At 44.3% G+C, this 19,183-nt stretch overlaps 7 non-coding genes across 7 annotated transcripts; 3 read left to right on the forward strand and 4 right to left on the reverse strand.

The window, feature by feature from the left end:
- The first annotated feature begins 2,075 nt into the window (after window positions 1-2,075).
- trnad-guc (transfer RNA aspartic acid (anticodon GUC)) lies at window positions 2,076-2,147 on the forward strand. Its single transcript has one exon. It is a non-coding gene; the product is annotated as a tRNA-Asp (tRNA).
- Window positions 2,148-4,609: 2,462 nt separating this feature from the next.
- trnai-aau (transfer RNA isoleucine (anticodon AAU)) lies at window positions 4,610-4,683 on the reverse strand. The gene has a single exon. It is a non-coding gene; the product is annotated as a tRNA-Ile (tRNA).
- Window positions 4,684-7,456: 2,773 nt separating this feature from the next.
- trnap-cgg (transfer RNA proline (anticodon CGG)) lies at window positions 7,457-7,546 on the forward strand. Its single transcript is given in 2 exon segments — window positions 7,457-7,492; window positions 7,511-7,546. It is a non-coding gene; the product is annotated as a tRNA-Pro (tRNA).
- A 3,280-nt stretch (window positions 7,547-10,826) lies between these two features.
- On the forward strand, window positions 10,827-10,909 carry trnal-uag (transfer RNA leucine (anticodon UAG)). The gene has a single exon. It is a non-coding gene; the product is annotated as a tRNA-Leu (tRNA).
- A 3,173-nt stretch (window positions 10,910-14,082) lies between these two features.
- On the reverse strand, window positions 14,083-14,157 carry trnat-agu (transfer RNA threonine (anticodon AGU)). The gene has a single exon. It is a non-coding gene; the product is annotated as a tRNA-Thr (tRNA).
- A 1,788-nt stretch (window positions 14,158-15,945) lies between these two features.
- trnam-cau (transfer RNA methionine (anticodon CAU)) lies at window positions 15,946-16,017 on the reverse strand. The gene has a single exon. It is a non-coding gene; the product is annotated as a tRNA-Met (tRNA).
- A 2,431-nt stretch (window positions 16,018-18,448) lies between these two features.
- trnas-cga (transfer RNA serine (anticodon CGA)) lies at window positions 18,449-18,530 on the reverse strand. Its single transcript has one exon. It is a non-coding gene; the product is annotated as a tRNA-Ser (tRNA).
- Between the last annotated feature and the right edge of the window lie 653 nt (window positions 18,531-19,183).

The following is a 19,183-nucleotide window of genomic DNA, read 5'->3' on the forward strand; positions in this document are numbered from 1 at the left end:
TCCAGTTCCTACATTCCCGACTCAGTAACACCTCCAGAAACAGCTCCAAAAAGAATGAACTGAAATGATACAGTTTAATGAGGAAAATCAGGTCTGTATAGCAGCGACACGGCATGTGCTTGTGGCGCGACGATAGCGGGACTTACTCCCATATTATGAAAGTTTCCTGTTCAAATCACGTCAAGCGTCTGGAGCCTTTGTGCAGTTGATTTTATTTCTGGATAATATTCCCGAAATGATCAATTTCAAAACCATTAATTAAATGATATTTTAGGAATACTCCCGGTTTACAGGCCAAGCTTTTATTTCTTTACACAGTTTTATATCGGAGCAATGTGTCAGGGATGTGATGTGTCCATTGCTTATAAAATAAAAGCCAAGCCCACAGTCCCAGATAAATTTCCGTGTCATCAAAGAGGAGAACTGACTGGCGGTGATTTAACGGAGGATTCACACCTCAGGCCAGGAGCAAGGCTGAGAATGCGGCCTTCATAAATAACCTCGATATTACATAGAAACATAGAAGATAGGAGCGGGAGGAGGCCATTTGGCCCTTCGATCCTCCTCTGCTATTCATCACGATCATGGCTGATCGTCCAATCAGCAGTCTAATCCTGCTTTCTCCCCATATCCTTCGACCCCATTCGTCACAAGTGCTAAATCTAACCGCTTCTTGAATCCATTCAATGTTTTGGCATCAACTACTTCCTGTGCGAATGAATTCCACAGGCTCTTTGGGTGAAGAAATGTCTCCTCATCTCCGTCCTAAGACGGGAATGAAACCCGTGCTGAATAAGATGCCCGACCAACTGAGAGAAACCTGTCGCCCAAGGTGACACAAATCAACAAGAGGGTACAAATTTACTGCCAACGAAACCAGGATAACCCCTGGGGCAGCAGCCAAGTGCCCCACTTGGATGTGAATGCGAATATCATAGCAAAGGGTGGCTTTGATCCATCATCTTCTGGGTTATGGGCCCAGCACGCTTCTGCTGCGCCACTCTGCTCTGCACACACTTGCTTTCTGCCTTTTATCAAGAACACAAGGGTAGGGAAACTCGGCCGTTGTCAGAACTGTCTCTGAGTTTGGAATTCTGTCTGTATTTGTCCAGCCCTGGGTTTGTAGGATGGGACTCAGGTCCAGGACTCTGGCTGCGGTTGAAAAATGGGTGGAGACACGTTTTAAATATAATGAGGATGGAGATGGAATTCAAATCGATTTGCGCAGGGCGGGTGTTCGTTGAGTGAGTGGATCAGAATGGCCGGAAAGTTTAAGACGCTGTTTTCAGGCATCACATTTCTCTGAAATCCCAATCCTGACGGTGATTTTTCCGTATCGAGGCACCATCCAATCCCGCGAAATCTTTCAGCTGGAAGCACAAGGGCAGCAGATGCAGAGAAACAAGGACCACCTGCATGTTCCACTCCGAGAGACACACACCATCCTGACTTGGAAATATATTGCCGTTTCTGTGGCTGTCTCACAATCCTGGAACACCCTCCCTAACAGCACAGTGTGTGTACATACACCATACGGACTGCAGTGGCTCAAGAAAGAACTTACCACCAAATTAATACTAGATAAGGAATGCTGGCCCAGTCCGCGACAGCAACATCCCGTGAAAATAACATTTTGAAAAATCATCTGTGTCGGAGTCGGGGAACATCTGACTTCAGATTAGAAAACTATGTATGTCAATCAAATCCTGAAGGCGGATACTTTCTACCAGATGTGTGTCTGACATCATCTGTGGAGAGAGACCAGCTGAGATTGTCCAGCATGTTCAGTCTTCAAGACACCGACTTTCCTCCAAAATTAAATAGAACATGCGGCTTGATATGAACGGCAAACGCACCTTTCTGTCTCCACCTGATTTGTGTTTTTTCCTTCATGCATCCATCTCATTCTCTTTCCTGCTAATCCAAAAGTCTTAATGAGTTAGTTAAAGCCGCTGTTTGCGGCATTAAATGGTTCTCCGTATTTGGGAAAATAACTGATCTCATCAGAACTAAGTTGTCGTTCCGGAAGTGTAAGTAACCAGTGTATAATGCGTTTCGGCGGGCAAAAGTGGAAATCCTCGATAGTATAGTGGTTAGTATCCCCGCCTGTCACGCGGGAGTCCGGGGTTCAATTCCCCGACGGGGAGATTATCGCTCTTTTATGTTGTTCTCTAACTTTGAAAACAGAAACAAAGACTGTCAAGAAATGAAACTTTCAAAAATGCAAATCTTTACATTTGTACCGACACTTTTCGTGACCTGAGATCGACGTTCGTTCAATTCATCAGCATTTTGGCTCACCTTTGACGTGGCGACGCCACGTAGTCAACACGTCGAATATTACCCTGATATTAGCACTTTGCCAATAGATGCTGTGATTTCATATTTTTCAGTTCTAATTTTGGATGATCCACTGATTTCCAGATCCCTGAAAATACAAAGGAAACCTCCAATGTTGTTTTCAATATTGGAAATCCCTTTGAGTCTGTGAGTTGTGAAGATTCATGCAGCGTGAGGAATGGAATATTAATGCATGATTGTAAGAGCAGGAAGGTTCATTTCCAGTTGGAAAAAAATTTTGGTGAAGCCACCGCTGGAGGACAGTGTGCACTTCCGGTCAAATCACTACAGTAAAGATATGATTCCACTGGAGAGGGTGCAGTGTCCATTTACCAGGGACCAGATCGTTGCCTGGGATGGAGAATTTGAGCTATGAAGAGAGTCCATGCAGACACCATTCACTGTCCTATTCTCATCAACCATCTTCGTCACTTCCTTGAAACACTCGATCATGTTCGTGAGACAAGAGCTCCCCTTTACAAAACCATGTTGTTTCTCACTAATATGTCCACTCATTTCCAAGTGGGAAATACCCTGTCTCGACGAATTCTCTCCAATAATTCCCCGACCATTGATGGAAGGCTCACCGGCCTGTAATTACCTGGATTGTTGGTGTTATCCTTCTTCAACAGAGGAATAATATAGGCGATTCTCCAATCATCTGGGACCTCCACTGTAGCCAGTCAGAATGCAATGATTTCTCTCAGGCTCCAACAATTTCCTCCCTTGTCTCTCTCAGTATTTGGGGTATATCCCATCAGAACTATCTTACCGACCTTAATATTTCTCAAGGGCACCAATACCTTCTCCGTTTTGATTTCAACATGACTCAAACCACCTGCACATCCTTCCCCAGACTCATCATCATACACGACATTTTCAGTCAACACTGACGCAAAGTTCTCATTTAATACTTCACCCATTTACTCTAGCTCCATGCATAGATTCTCTTCGTTGTCCTTGAGTGGGCCGACCCTCTCCCTGGCTACCCTCTTGCTCGTTATGTATGTACAATCAGCCCTGGGATTTTCCTTAATCTTGCTGGCCAGTGTATTTTTCGTGGCCACTTTTAGTCTATTGTTTCATTATGTTTTCATCTTCCTCATCAGGTTAAGGAGCGACACTCCAAAAGCTCATCTTACCAAATAAATCTGTTGGACTTTAACCTGGTGTCCTGCTGCTACTTAATGTGCCCACCCCAGTCCAACGTCGGCAACTCCGCGTCTGTCTGTGAGAGAATGGAATTAATACTGTATCTGTCATCCATGATGTGCATACAGATTTGTTCCTCTATCTCTTTCTCACCACACTTCCCTTTTTCCTTCTCTATCACTTCTGATCACATTGTATTGAATAGTAATTGCCTGGTGTTCAATGTGACTGATGTAGTCACTCTGTCCGTGGTACTGTTGGGGACTCAATGTGTATTTGCCAGTTAGTGGGAGCTGAGAGTGACTGCGGGGTTCATTCCCTCCCTGCGATGCTCTGTCATTTTGGGATTAATGTTGTAACTGTCCTTCTCGGTCACTATATGAGGGACTGGGTTTACTTTTACCGATCAGTCTCTGCAACTGCCTGTGGGATTCATCCTCTAATTGTCAGTCTCTGGCTGTGTAAATCAATGTGTACTCTTTAAATATCAGAGAAGAGAGAAAATTACAGCACAGGAGCAGCCCTTCAGCCCTCTAAGCCTCCGCCGACCATGCTGCCCATGTGAACTAAAACCTCCTTTCAGTCTGTGGCACTGAGCCTGCTTTCTGCTCAATGGGCCGAGTGTTGGCAAGTGGAATTAGTTGGGCAGGCCAGGGCATTTCATGCATCACTGTAGATTCGATGGGCCAAAGGGCCTCTTCTACACTATCCTATTCTCTGATACATGGCCTTACAACCCAAGCTTGGAAAATTACGTATTCATAGATAATGTATTTTGGGTGGATGTCAGTATAAACTGCAGAAATTTGGTTCATGTCTCAAAACTCACAGTTTGTTTTCCCCGCATAGAATTGTTGATATTTCAAACATTCGAATTTGTTGTGAATGCTGAAAATGTAGTGACTTTTAGAACACTTCATAGAATCATAGAAAACCTACAGTGCATAAAAAGGCCATTTGGCCCATCGAGTCCGCACTGACCACAATTCCACCCAAGCCCTACCCCCATATCCCTACGTATTTGCCCGTAATCAAAAAATCTCAGGACATTCAGAGGCAATTTCAGCATGGGCTACCGTGCCGCCCAATATACTTCAGTTTAAGCGAAAAGGCAAACTGGCCCGTACGGGGATCGAACCCGCGACTTTGGCGTTATTAGCACCACGCTCTAACCAACTGAGCTAACCGGCCACATCCAAACTGACCTCCACGGATGGTTAACGGGGCAGCACGGTAGCATAATGGTCAGCACTGCTGCTGCACAGCTCCAGGGACCTGGCTTCAATTAGAGAAGTTTGCACATTCTCCACGTGTCTGCGTGGGTTTCCTTCGGATGCTCCAGTTTCCTCCCACAGACCAAAGATGTGTGGGTTAGGTTGATTGGCTGTGCTAAAATTTCCCCTTCGTGTCCTGAGATGCGAAGGTTCGAGGAATTAGCGTGTAAAAAATGTAGGAATCACGGGGTAGGGCCTGGATAGGATTGTGGTCCGTGCAGACTCGATGGGCTGAAGGGCCTCTTTCTGCACTGTAGGGTTAAAGAAAAACACTTGTCAGAAACATAGTGTGATTTCTATATGTGTGTTGCCTGATGTTGTTGTTGCTGTTCTTGTTTTTTTCTCATATTGTGACTGTGTTTTCACTGACTGGCAATGAAGATAAATAAATAAATGTCTCATGATCGAATTGAATGGTAGAACACAGTCAACGGTGCCATGTGCAATGTCTGTTCTTAATTGCTGTGTTCTGGTGACTGGAAGAGACGGATCGATGGATACTGAGGGAAATAAGGGTGGAAATTGCAGTGGCAATGGAGGCAATTTCTAACCCAGCTCGTTATATAGGTGGTGCCAAATGAGTGGAGAATTGCAAAGGGTAAAGACACCTCTTCAGAAATGGCTGTAAGAATGAGTCCAATCAGTTTCATATCAGTTTAATTGTTGGGCCGAAGGGCCTGTTTCCTGTGCTGTGTTCTTCTTTGTTGTTCAATATGTAATATTCTCCAAATAATAACCGGAGAGGTAAAAAAAACACCCACCTGTGCTAATGCACAATAATTAAGGAAAGCCCCTCAGTAATCCCATAGTTAATGAACTTGATCGAGATTTTCATGAGGGTAATGGAAAAGGCGAGGTTTCAAATCCCAGTCCTGGTCATGCTTGGGGGAGGCAGTGGCAGTGGACAAGTAATCCAGAGATCCTGGGTAATACTCTGGGAAGCTGGGTTCAAAACCCAAAAGGGCAGATGGTGAAATTTTAATTCAAGACAAACCCTGAATTAATTGTCCATTTTTATAAAACCTCATGCAGTTTACTAATGTCCTTCAGGGAACAAAATCTGCAGGAGGAGTGTATTTGAATCAGCAAGTCCAGAGGTAACAAAAACATGGATGAGGGTTTCAGGAGCAGTTGAGATCAGGTATTATCCACAATGTGTGAAGTTACAGAGCTGGAAACAGGTGGTCTTGGTGCAGGAACAGATGTGTGGTCACAATCTCATTTCCAGGTGGAATGATGTGCCAAGGTTACATGAGTTTGTTTCGGCCTCGACAGTGACCAGGGAGAGTGATGGAGTCATTGACTGGGAATGGAATTTGTGGTGGGACCTTTGGCCTTCCAGATGTTTAACGGGGAATTATCTGCTTATCGAGTACAAGCTGCTGGATAAGCAATCTAATAATTTAATAAGAGAGATTGGTTCTGAGAGCTGATGGTGAGCTGGAACTGGGTATTATCAGCTTACGTGTGAAAACTAACACTGATCTTCAGATTATGACACCGAGAGGTGAGGACTAGAAATAGAAGGGAGCCAAGGATAAATCCTTCAAAGATTCGGGAACTAACAACACAGGAGGGAGAAGAGTGACCATTGCGGGTGATATTGTGCCACTGACCAGAAAGGTAAGAATGGAACGAGGCGAGTGCAGTCTTCCCCAGCTGGACAACCATAGAGTATAGAACATTACAGCGCAGTACAGGCCCTTCGGCCCTCGATGTTGTGCCGACCGGTGGAACCAATCTAATGACCCTCCAACCTAAACTATTCCAATATTATCCATATGCCTATCCAACTGACCATTTGAACGCCCTTAAAGTTGAAGAGTCCACAACTGCTGCAGGCAGGGCATTCCACGCCCTTACTACCCTCTGAGCAAAGAACCTACCTCTGACATCTGTCCTATAATTATCACCCCTTAATTTAAAGCTATGTCCCCTTGTGTTAGCCATCACCATCCGAGGAAAAAGGCTCTCACTGTCCACCCTATCCAATCCTCTGATCATCTTGTATGCCTCAATCAGGTCACCTCTTAACCTTCTTCTCTCTAACGAAAACAACCTCAAGTCCCTCAGCCTTTCCGCATAAGACCTTCCCACCATACCAGGCAACATCCTGGTAAACTTCCTCTGCACCTTTTCCAATGCTTCCACGTCTTTCTTATAATGCGGCAACCAGAACTGTACGCAATACTCCTCGTGCGGCCGCGCCAGAGTTTTGTACAGTTGCAACATGACCTCACGGCTCCGAAATTCAATCCCTCTACCAATAAAAGCTAACACACCGTACGCCTTCTTAACAACCTTATCAACCTGGGTGCCAACTTTCAGGGATCTATGCACATGTACACCGAGATCTCTCTACTTGTCGACACTTCCATTAGCCCTTTATTCTGTACTCCTGTTACTCTTACCAACGTGAATCACCTCACACTTTTCCGCATTGGTCTTCTACACTTTGCTCAATCTGTTCTTCACAACAATCCTTGAACTGATGTGATGGGAATTTCTTTCGCTGAGAGAAGCTACAATCCCAACATTGAACATCCTGTTGAATATTCAGGGTCTAAGACAACGAGGATCGCATTTCCCCCTGAATCTGCTGTGTTTTCCTTCAATGTTCCTTTCAAATGACAGTCTGAAAGGATAGCTAGTTAATAGAAGTTTATTCGCTGACAAATTAGCGCACCGATGGCTCGTTGGTCTAGTGGTATGATTCTCGCTTCGGGGGTTGCACTGTATGGAGTTGCGAGAGGTCCCGGGTTCAAATCCCGGACGAGCCCTCACTTCTTGCCAGTTTTGGTTCCAAATGTTGGTTGTTTATTTGGAAAAAAAAACACGTTGCGTTTTAGATGGCGGGATTTACATGTCTCCAGATCAGGTTTGAAATCCAGCAACACATCCCGACAATTTTCTCAATGCTGCAAATCAAAAGTTTTCAAGAATGTTCACCCACGGAACCAGACTGGAAACTTATCCCAATGAATCAATCAGGGCTGTCCATTGCTTGTCGCGTCAGGGATTCTTGCATCGTGTGTTCAGTTGTATTTTGGTCAGAAAGAAATTGAGGTCTGACAATGCTGTGGGGGGGGCGGGGGGGGGGGGGGGGTGGGTGGTGGTGGAGGAGGTGCGGGGGCGGTGGGGGAGGTGGGCGGGAGGGGGAGTGGGGTCACAGTTTGGTTTTGAATTGATTATATTTTAACTATGTCTCGGGCGTTCCACTGAGCAGGAAGTGAATCTTTGTGAAACTGTTCGGTATTCCACTCCAGAGGTAATTAACTCAATGAAGAGGAGGTATGGAGAGGCTACCCGTGTTTGATTCCACGCTAGGACTGGGTGCCATGCATCTAAGGATACTGAAATACATGATCAGTGTAATTGCGAAGAGACTGGAAATAACTTTCCAACTTCCGAGTTATTAAGGTAACAATGTTTTTTGAACTGTTTTGAGTATTTTGAAATTGTAACCGAGAGTGTTGGTAAAGGTAATACTGTTCATGCGGTTTACACAAACTTCCAAAAGCACGGACATTTTTAATAAGGCAGATGAAAGTAAATGCATCAAAATGTGAATTGATTCGTTTTGAAGGAAGAACCCAGGTTCAAAACATAAACTATATGGTACAGTTCTAAAGAGGCAAATATGTACATATATCTTCCAAGTTGACAGGGATGATCCTAGAGGTTTACAGCATGAAAAAATGCCCTTCAGCCCAACTTGTCCTTTTTTAACCACTAAGCTAGCCCCAATTTCCCGCGTTTGGCCCATATCCCTCGACAGCCATCTTTCTCACGTAACTGTCCAAACGCTTTGAAAAAATAAAGTCATACTCACTTCTACTACTACCTCTGGCAGCTTGTTCCAGACAATCACCATCCGCAGAAAATGAAAATGTCCCTCTGCACCCTTTTGTACCTCTCCCATCTCAGCTTAAACGTATGCCCTCCAGTTTTAGACTCCCCTACAATTTCGAGAAAATATGGACTATCTCGCTGATCAATGACCGTTATTATTTTGTAGACCTCAGGAAGATCACCCCCAACCCCAGAGACAAAAGTCCTAGCCTATCCAGTCTCTTCTTGTGAATCAAACCATCAAGTCTTGGTAGCATTCTAGTCAATCTTTTCTGCACTCTTTCTAGTTGAATAATATCCTTTCTCTAATAGGGTGACCAGAACTGTACGCAGGATGGTGAGGAGAGTGATCATAATAAATCAGACAGTGCCCTGTGTGTTTTTTTTTGTCAATGAGGTACTGAGTACAAAAGAACAGAAGCTCTGTTAAACCTGCATTTAAATTGGGTTCGGTTTCAAATGGATATTGGTTCCATTTTCTGCAGAGCAAATTATAAGAACATTATAAAAGATTTCAGAAGGTGGCAGAAATGTTTCACCAGAATAGTTCAATTGATGAAGAATTTTATTTATTGAGAATGGTTTGACACACTGCGACTGATCTACTTGGAGAAGAGAAGGTTCTGAGGAGATTTGACAAAAATATGCAAATCGTCATGGTCTGGTCAGATGATTGGTAGAAGTTTGTTCTCATTGTTGGCAGGATCGAGAAGCAGAGGGCAGATATTACAAAGAACAACACAGCACGGGAAACATGTCCTTCGACCCAACGAGCCCGCACCGCGATTTTAACATTATGAGTCTCCTCTCCACCCATGACCCTTGTATTGGAGGTAATCGCCAAAAGAAGCAACAGCAGCATAAAGGAAATGCTGCCTCAGAGAGGGGTCACGGCAGGTTCACTTGAATTCGATTATTATTCCAAAACTAAAGTGTGCAGGTTAATCCGCAATTATATAATTTTTTGTATTCATTTATGGGCGTCACTGGCTGGCCAGAATTTATTGCCCAATCACAGTTGCCCGACTGCAGTTGAGAGTCAACCACATTGCTATTACTCTGGAGTCACACGGAGGCCAAACCGGAAAGGACGTCAAATTTCGTTGCACAAAGGGCTTTGGTGAACCAGATGGTTATGCCGGTAATTGACAATGGATGAAAACATAAATAGGATCTTCATTCCACATATTTTGTATTGAATTCAAATTCCACCAGCTGCCGTGTTGGGACTCGAACAAGAGTCCCCAGAGACACGGACTTTGAAGGCAGCTCAGAATCAAACACACTGCTGTTGATCCGGAATAACATCCAGGCCAGACAGGGTAAGAATTCCGTCCGCAAAATAAATCAGTTAATCAGCTGTTTCTTTTTTCTCCGACAATCGACTCAAGATCATTAATTCCAGGCATTTTTATTGATCCCGAATTTCAGCATCTGCCGTGTGGTGGATGTGTGAGGATGCATGTGAGTGTGTGTGTAAGAGAGAGATGAAGTCATTTTCAGTCTGTTTGTGATTGTGGATTAATCCCTTCTATTCCCTCACAAGCACAGTGAGCCCCTTGCTCCTCCGAACTCTAATTGAAAAAAATACTTGTACCCCTGTGACCCTGGGAGTGGGTTGGCGGGGGGGGGGGGGGGGGTGGTGGTGCGCAGTAATGGGTGGGTAATGTTTGAAGTCAATGCCTCAGGATGCTGAGTGTGAAACAGTCGATTTTAAAGAATGCGTGTCGGAAACTGAAGAGTGAACTTGTTTGTGAGAAGATCACAGAAAAGCTGTGTCTGGAGCTGGGCCCGAGAGACAAGTTTTGGGTTGTCAGTAAATGAACTCCTGTAATGAATACACAAAATCAGAAACAGAAAATCCTGCAAATATTCAGCAGCTCCGAAAGCAGCTGCGGAGAGATATTCCTGTCGCCAGGATGTAACTCTCCAATTGGATACTTCACATTGCTCAGATCTGACACTCTCACCATCTTCCTGTAAGGAACAGGTAGGGCGGGAATTGGGTCTTTGTTGATTTGAGCAAACAGAGCAATGCAGCAATGAGAAGCTCCTCACCCCCCGGCGGCTTGGGGAAGGATGGGTCAGAGAGACAGGACTCCAAGTTGGGTTCAAAAATGGGGGAAAGAACACATCGAGTTTTTGTTGTAATGACAATGAAGATGGAATTCAAATCGACTTGTGCGGATTCATACACTGCTTCAGGTCGTCAGGATGGCCGAGCGGTCTAAGGCGCTGCGTTTAGGTCGCAGTCTCCTCTGGAGGCGTGGGTTCAAATCCCACTCCTGACATTGTTCTTTTTTCCTCCCTGTTCCAGACACAATCCACACCCGCGAAATATCTCCCCCGGAATGACAATGGTTGCAGGGGCTCAGGAACAGCGACCTCCGGCAAGTTCCATTCCGAGACACATCCCATCCTGTCTCTGAAATATATCACCGTTTCTGCGGCTGGCTGACAATCCGGGAACTCCTTCCCGAAAAGCAATGTATCAGTGCAGACACCACATGGACCGCAGTGGCTGAAGAATGAATTCCCTGAAAAAAATTCTCGAAAAATAATTAATTTTGGGCAACAAATGCTTTCCGGGCCAGCGACACACAGGAATTCTTTCTCGGGTGCATCTGTTTGTATTAAGACTGTGTTTTGCATTATCTGCCTTTCAATAAGAATTGGGATCTTTCTGATTCTATCAGTTAAACTGTGCCTGTACAAGTCAACTTCCGGAACTAAAACATAGTTTCAAAATTCATTCTGTATCTGACAATCTTTGGAAATGCAACTGACTTTCTATATCCCCTCATTTGAAATCTCCGATTAATTTCTTCATTCATTCCTGGGATGTTGGTGTCGCTGGCTGGGCCCGCAATTATTGCCCATCCTAAATTGCCCTTGAACTGAGCGGACGACAGGTCACCTCAGAGAGCAGCTTAGAGTCACCAAAGTTGCTGTGTGTCGGGGGTCACATTTAGATCCAGACCAGGGAAAAAAAATCATTCCTGAAAGGACATTAGTGAACCAGATGTGTTATTTTAAGACACTCGATTCATGGTCATTAGACTTTTAATTCCAGATATCTTTTTTTATTGATGAGACATTTCACCATTTACCGTGGTGGTGGTGGTGGTGGCGGTGGTGTGTGTGTGTGTGTGTGTGTGTGTGTGTGTGTGTGTGTGTGTGTGTGTGTGTGTGTGTGTGTGTGTGTGTGTGTGTGTGTGTGTGGGTGAGAGAGAGAGAGAGAGAGAGAGAGAGAAAGAGAGAGATAGAGGGAGAGAGAGATCCCCACAGTCTCTTTGTGAGTGTGGATTAACCTTTTATATGCCCTCACAAACACAGTAATCCCCTTGCCTTTGTCAATTCATAAGAAGTACTTGTACCTCTGAGGCCCTGGTGGGCGGTTGGAGGGTGGGGTGAGGTTTGAAGGCGATGCCGCAGGGTGCTGAGTGTGAGACCAGCCGATTTTAAAGCATGTGTGTAGGAAAGTGAAGAGTGAACTTGTCCGTTTGAAGATCACAGAAAAGCTGTGTCTGGAGCTGGGCCCGAGAGACAAATTTTGGGTTGTCAGTAAATGAACTCCTGTAATGAAGAAACAAAATCAGAAAGAGGAAATGCTGGAAATATTCAGCAGCTCCGAAAGCAGCTGTGGAGAGACATTCCTGTCGCCAGGATGTAACTCTCCAATTGGATACTTCACATTGCTCAGATCTGACACTCTCAACACCTTCCTGTAAGGAACAGGAAGGGCGGGAATTGGGTCTTTGTTGATTTGAGCAAACAGAGCAATGCAGCAATGAGAAGCTCCTCACCCCCCGGCGGCTTGGGGAAGGATGGGACTCAGATACAGGCCTCTGGCTGGGGTTCAAAAATGGGGGGAAAAACGCATCGAGTTTGAAATGTAAATGCTACAAAGATGGAATTCAATTCGATTAGTGCACAGATTTTGAACCTTGGCGGATGTAGTCAGGATCCCGATCTGTTTAAGATGCTGTGTTCGGGTCACAATCTTCTTTCGGGGCCTGGGCTCAAATCCCACTTCAGGCACTTTTTTTTTGCCTTCGCGAGGCACCATCCAAACCCAAGAAATCTCTCAGCACAAGGGCAGCAGATGCAGAGGAACAATGACCACCTGTAAGTTCCACTCCGAGACACACATCATCCGGACTTGGAAACATATCACCGTTCCCATGGCGGGCTCACAATACCGGAACTCCCTCCCTAACAGCAGTCTATGTGTACATACACCACATGGACTGCAGTGTCTCCAGAATGAATTCATCGCCAATTACCCAAAGAAAATTAATTTGGACAATAAATGCTTCCCGGGCCAGTGACACACATACCCCGTATGAATAAAGTATTTTCTCTTTTAAATCACTTCGTGCGACAGAAGGAGCACAGCTGCCTTCAGAGCAGAAAACTGTGTGTATGAATCACATCTCTATTTTTACACCAAATGTGTGTCTGAAAACAGTAAGTGGACCCAGCTCACGTTAAACCGTTCAATATTTAGTCGGATAGTTCACAGGTACCTTCCAATTCTGGCAGTTTCTCGGTTTTTCACAAATACCACCAGATCTGGAACGTATTTCTAGCATTCCGCTGAAACTGGCGGTAGCAGTGGCAGGCTATGTGGCTTAGTTGGTTCAAGCGCCTGCTTCGTAAGCAGGATAGATCCTGGGTTCATAATCCCAGCAGAGCCTTAGATCTTCTCCAATGATGTTTGCAATTGTGCCAGTCATAAAATCCATTTTTGCTTGTCAGTTTTGTCTTTCCCTTCGCGGTGGATAATTTCCAACGATGGAAAACTTTCGAGACTCCCCACAAATATCTCGATTGTTTGTTGAGATGATCCAGGTATTGTCATCATCTTGCAGTAAAATAAAACATCTAAATATACTCAATGTTCCACCAACACAGATTTCCATTATTTTCTCAGGGAATTCCGAACACAGTCAAATGGCCTGAGAAACACACAATCCCGACAGTGCTGAAGGAGACTATTCCGCCCATCGAATCTGTACTGACCCTCCGACAGAGAATTGCACTTAGGATCTATCCCCGCAGTGCCACACACCCACTCCGCTAATCGACTGATAGAAATACCTTGGGAACGAAGGGACAATCTAACATGGCCAAATCCATTCAACCTGCTCATCTTTGGAATGTGGGAGGAAATCGGAATCACCTTGTTTCCTGAGATCATTTGTCTGGGTGAATTCAACTTGAACAGAACTACAGAAGTTTGGCACCATCCAGGACTGAGCATCCCGCTTCATTCGCTTCCCATGTATAAAAACTCACTCCCTCCACTACCGACACACAATGACAGCAGTGTGCACCATCTACACGATGCACTGCAGCAACTCAGTGAAGCTTCTTTGGCAGCACCTTCCAAACCCACGCCCATTGGGACCCAGAAGGACAAGCGCAGCAGAAAGATCAGAATAACATTGAAAAAGAGGCAAGGCTCCGCTGGGATTTGAACCCAGGATCTGCCTACTTACTAGGCAGGCGCTTTAACCAACTAAGCCACAGAGCCTGTCGCCGCTGTGAGCGGGTTCAGCGGAATGCTGGAAATACGTTCCAGATCTGGTGGTATTTGTGAAAAAGGAGACACTGCCAGGTTGTAGGACACTGGTATTTATTTATTGATTGTAGTTATTTATAAGTTGTTGTTGCGTGTGTGCGTTCCTTAATCTTATTTATCTTCCAAAAGAAATGAAATATCTAATTGAAGAAGATGTTAATATTTCTCACCCAACCAGTGAACGTTGTGTCAAACTTTAAGAAAGGTTTGTGATTTATTCTCGAGTCAGTGGTTTCCCTGGGAGCCGGGTTAACAGAAACAGCATGGAGAGATGGCAGAGCAGGAAATGTCGGTGCCGAAGGTGAATCACATCAATGAAGCAGCAACTGGGTTGTTACTAACCTGATCCATAATCCGATTGTGGTGGGACTCAAACTCACAGCTTTTAAGTGACTGAATTACCATCATTTGGAAATCCAACGCGACACAGAGACACAGGCTGAAACTGTACTTTCCTTGTCCTCAGATGGATTTTTGACAACGTGGAAACTATTTATAAATTCAATAATCTCATAGTTAAAAGGTCAAGAAGGACTTCATTGATCGCAAGTCATGTTGGGACATCTGATGCCTGTTAAAACAGTTGTGAAAATACAGACCTGTTCCTCCTCTATACAGGAAATCTGTCCCTCACAGAATGATGCTCCCTTATCTCTCTTCCTCACTCCCCTGTACAGCTTGAAGTCTCATCTCGCAGGCCTGATAGTTGGGAGATACATTCTACTCTATCTGTCACGGGGCTGATCAGAACCTGTTCCCTGTTCCAGTTAAACACCTGCACAGAACACAACGCAAAGCTGGAAGCTGGAAATCTGACAAAAAAAAATGCTGGAAATGCTCAGCAGGCGAGGCAACATCTCATTAACGGAGATTTGTGTAAAACCAGCTCCTGAAGCACAGCACAGCGGCACAGTTTAAAGTTTCCTTTCATCCACAATGGATGCTCCATTCTATGATTTTGAACAATTCAAATTGAGAATGTGCATTGTTATTCTAGTCGCCACAGCCTGAAAACCACTTCAGGCATTGATGTCACCCTTGGATTTTAAATTTGTAAATCCATTTTCTATCTTTTTAAAGCTACTGTTGAAACTGTATCCAACACACGCTCAGTTCTTTGTGAAAGACAAGGAGAATTGAAGATATATTTGTATAATTTTCCTTTGACTAAACTTGTACAGAAGCAGAAAGGCGGGAGTCACACTCAACTCTTCATGAAACTCACCCGCTAAACATTGAAAGGTGGCATTGTTTATTCAAGGGATGATTCTTGAACATAGAACATAGAACAGCACAGGCCCTTCGGCCCTCAATGTTGTGCCGAGTTATGTTCAAACCCAAGATCAAGCTATCCCACTCCCTATCATTCTGGAGTGCTCCATGTGCCTATCCAATAACCGCTTGAAAGTTCCTATAGTGTCCGACTCCACTATCACAGCAGCAGTGTATTCCACACCCCAACCACTCTCTGAGTGAAGAACGTACCTCGGACATCCCTCCTATATCTCCCACCATGAACCTTATAGTTATGCTCCAAGGGAAAAAAAAACCTCGGCTTGTGTATCTTTGCAACATTTACAGCTTGTGTCTGTGAGTAAATGGCATTTCAGCGATCTGTTACTCATTCAAATGTTAACTAGTAACGAGAAGCGGAAGAAAGTTACTGCACCCTGGACGGAAATGTCTAATCATTTTGAAGGAGCCGCCATGGAATTGTTTTTGCTGTGGCAAAAAGCGAAATAGCAGAGAATGGTTTCGATCCATCGACCTCTGGGTTATGGGCCCAACACGCTTCCGCTGCGCCACTCTGCCATGGAAAGTCCCGTTATTCATTTTTTATTAATGGAGAATCGAAAAGTTGGAACGATGCAATCTGGGCAATACAATTGAGCAAGGTGAAACACTGTGGGGACTGGACAGGATAATCCTACCATGGGCAGGGCACTAAGTGAAGATGCGACATTGACTGAGTTGTCAGACGGAGCAGGAAATCGTGTCAGAAGATGCCAACGAAAGTTGGAGTGCAAAATGTTTAATGATCACTGTACAAGTAGACGGTGAAATGCAGACTTCAGGTTGGATATTCATGAGTTCTGAGATGGGTGAAGAGACTGTGGCATCTCAGCGTAGTAAAGGTGCAATGGGGATTAGGAAGGGTAAAGGTGTACGCTTTATTTTATATCGTCTCTCCTTGATCTTCGGACCAAAATGTCTCACTTCACGCTTCCTTACGTTAATTAAGTTGTATCTGTCACATGTCTGTCCATTCCACCAGCCTGTCTACATCTTCTTGAAGATTATCAATATCCTTCTTATTAAAGTTCAGAATATTTTCAAGTTTTGCACCTTTGGCAAATTTTGAGATTGAAACCTGTCCACCCAGATATAGGTCAGTAGCCTCCTCCAGCATCTACGGACCTCCCTATCTCTGTAAAGCCTTCCACTCACTACAACCCGACTTATCTCTATAATTACCTCCAGCTCCTACACCCCTCCCTCTCCCTGTAACCTCCTCCAGCAATTACAACTATTTTCCCTCTCCTACCACCACCAGCCACTGCAACCCTCCCTATCTCTGTAACCTTCTGCACTCACTAAAATGCTCTGAGATATCTGCTCACAGGGCGTGGGAGTAGGACGAGTCCATTCAGTCCCTCGAGCCTGCTCTGTTATTCGGGAAGGTGAAGGCGGCTTTGTTTCCAATCTCCACCTTCACCCCTTTACCCCGTCACCCTTAATAACCACTGTTAACAAGAAGATATCGATCCCGGGTTAACAATTCACTGATTCCCTTTTGGGTGAGGGCAAGATTCCAAAACTTGGAGTGGCCTCAAGTGTTACTCAGCTTCTCTCCTGGGAGTTAAACTCTGTCCCTCTTTCTCTCTACCCATCCTCCCCCGAAACCAGGTCTCAGGGTTCACCCAGCCTCCGCCAGCAGAAATCATTCGGCTCTCTTTACCCCCACCATCACATCCTGAAAAATGTAATTAAACCCCAGAGAAAAAGGCCCTCATTTTTCTCATCACTCCTCGTAACTTCACTCCCAGCTCCAGACTTCAGTCTAGTGAACTTTATATTATGTCAATCACCCCAATTCCAATTTGTATGTGGCTCGGGTAATAATCCAGAGATTGCAACCCCTGAGGGCCTGTTCTTTAATGTATTTCCTCGTTGCTGATGAACCCCAAACAGGTCCTTTTACACGGTCTTCCACCGTTACTCAAAAAGGACTCTAAATAATCATGAGAAATCAGTGAACATTTCATGTTTAGAATCCATTTCACAGAGATAAGGTTGTTTATCACAATATGGATCACAACAACTGGATCCCATCCCCACTCCTACTTCAATATCCTTTCAAGCCAATCAGAGATGTCCCTCACCATGGCACCGAGCAGGCAACATACTGTGTGGGACTCTCGATACAAAGGATGTTATCAATCCCCCTAATTATAGAATCTCCTAGAACGGCCACTCGACTAGAAATGTGTTCATTGGAGTTTAGAAGAGTGAGGGGGGATCTCATGGAAACTGATAAAATTCTGACAGGATTAGACAAGGTAGATTCAGAAAGAATGTTCCCGAAGATGGGGGACTCCAGAACTAGGCGTTCTCCAGAGAATGGTGAAGGTGTGGAATTCACTGCCACAGGAAGTAATTGAGGCCAAAACCTGTGTTTGATTTCAGGAAGAAATGAAATATAGCAACAAGATTTTTAACACGATTCTAAACAGGAAATTTTCACTGATTTCTTAAAATTATATATGATCCTCGTTTCCTAGTTTTCCAAAACGATTCTCCCTCCCTATTTTCCTACCTGAAATCTCCTTTCTCAAGCTGTTATAACCAGGAATGTCTTACGCCCAGTAATGAGCAGCTTTAGCAATGTGTTTGAATGAACACAATTTCATACCATCTAAGCAGCATTTTGAAGTTCTCATTCATTCACTGTATTCTGGTGAAATATGATCTTTATGTTCTGTGAGTAATTACATAAGAATCTTCCTCTGATATGAGACGCCGTTTTGTCCTTGTTGCCCTGATGCTGCTTTATTTCTCTCTCTTTTCACGTCATGATCTTTCTCATGGAATTTCCAGCACACTCGGCCCAGTTCGCTAGCTGAGTACATCCCGGCCCACAGCACAAATCCACTTCTTGAAAAGGAGAACGTCGAAAGTTACATTTTATTTAGCGGTTGCTCCGCTAAACAAATCGTGACTTTTAAACATTTAATACCATATTCGCTGCGAGCAGGGTTCGAACCTGCTCGGGGAAACCCCAATAGATTTCGAGTCCAACACCTTAGCCACTCGGCCATCGCAGCTACGTCTTCTGCTGAATTCAGTAACATTTCTACTAACTTTATCAGACACAGCAATGATGCCGGGAGCAGTGTGTGAGCTGAATGTTTTCATCTTTTATTTTGTATCTTTCTCTCTGAATGAGAACTCATTTATTAGTTCAGAGACTTGTTTGTATGTTTCCAAAAAATGTTCATTAAAAGCAAATAGATTCCGAATTTTAGGGGAAAAATATAAAACATTTATTTTCATTTCATTACCATCAAATGTTGAGTTTGAACTTTATGTCCATTTGTTTCGAGACAAAAGAGGATAAGTTTCTAAATAAATTCCCATTGCGACGCCGGGAATTGAACCCGTGCCAGCTGCTTGAAAGGCTGTTCTGCCCACCGCGATATCACCAACACTCGCTTGGTTGAAAGAGTCGTTATTTTCATTAGTTATAATTGCGGAACTAACTGAGTTGCTGATTTCATCAGACACGAGATGTGTCCATAACGCAGTTTGTAAACTGAACTTGGCTTGTCTGGACAGGTTCAGCTTCCTCTTTACCACTGTTTCTGACTGAGAATTCATTGATTAGTTTTGAGAACTTTAAAAAAAAATGAACAAAGTTTCCACGGACAGCAATTTTAAACTAGATTTTCCGTCAGACACACATGGATGATGATAATAT

The sequence above is a fragment of the Carcharhinus amblyrhynchos genome, unplaced genomic scaffold, assembly GCF_965287045.1.
Source record: "Carcharhinus amblyrhynchos unplaced genomic scaffold, sCarAmb.v2.hapA scaffold_42, whole genome shotgun sequence".
Lineage (NCBI taxonomy): Eukaryota > Metazoa > Chordata > Chondrichthyes > Carcharhiniformes > Carcharhinidae > Carcharhinus > Carcharhinus amblyrhynchos.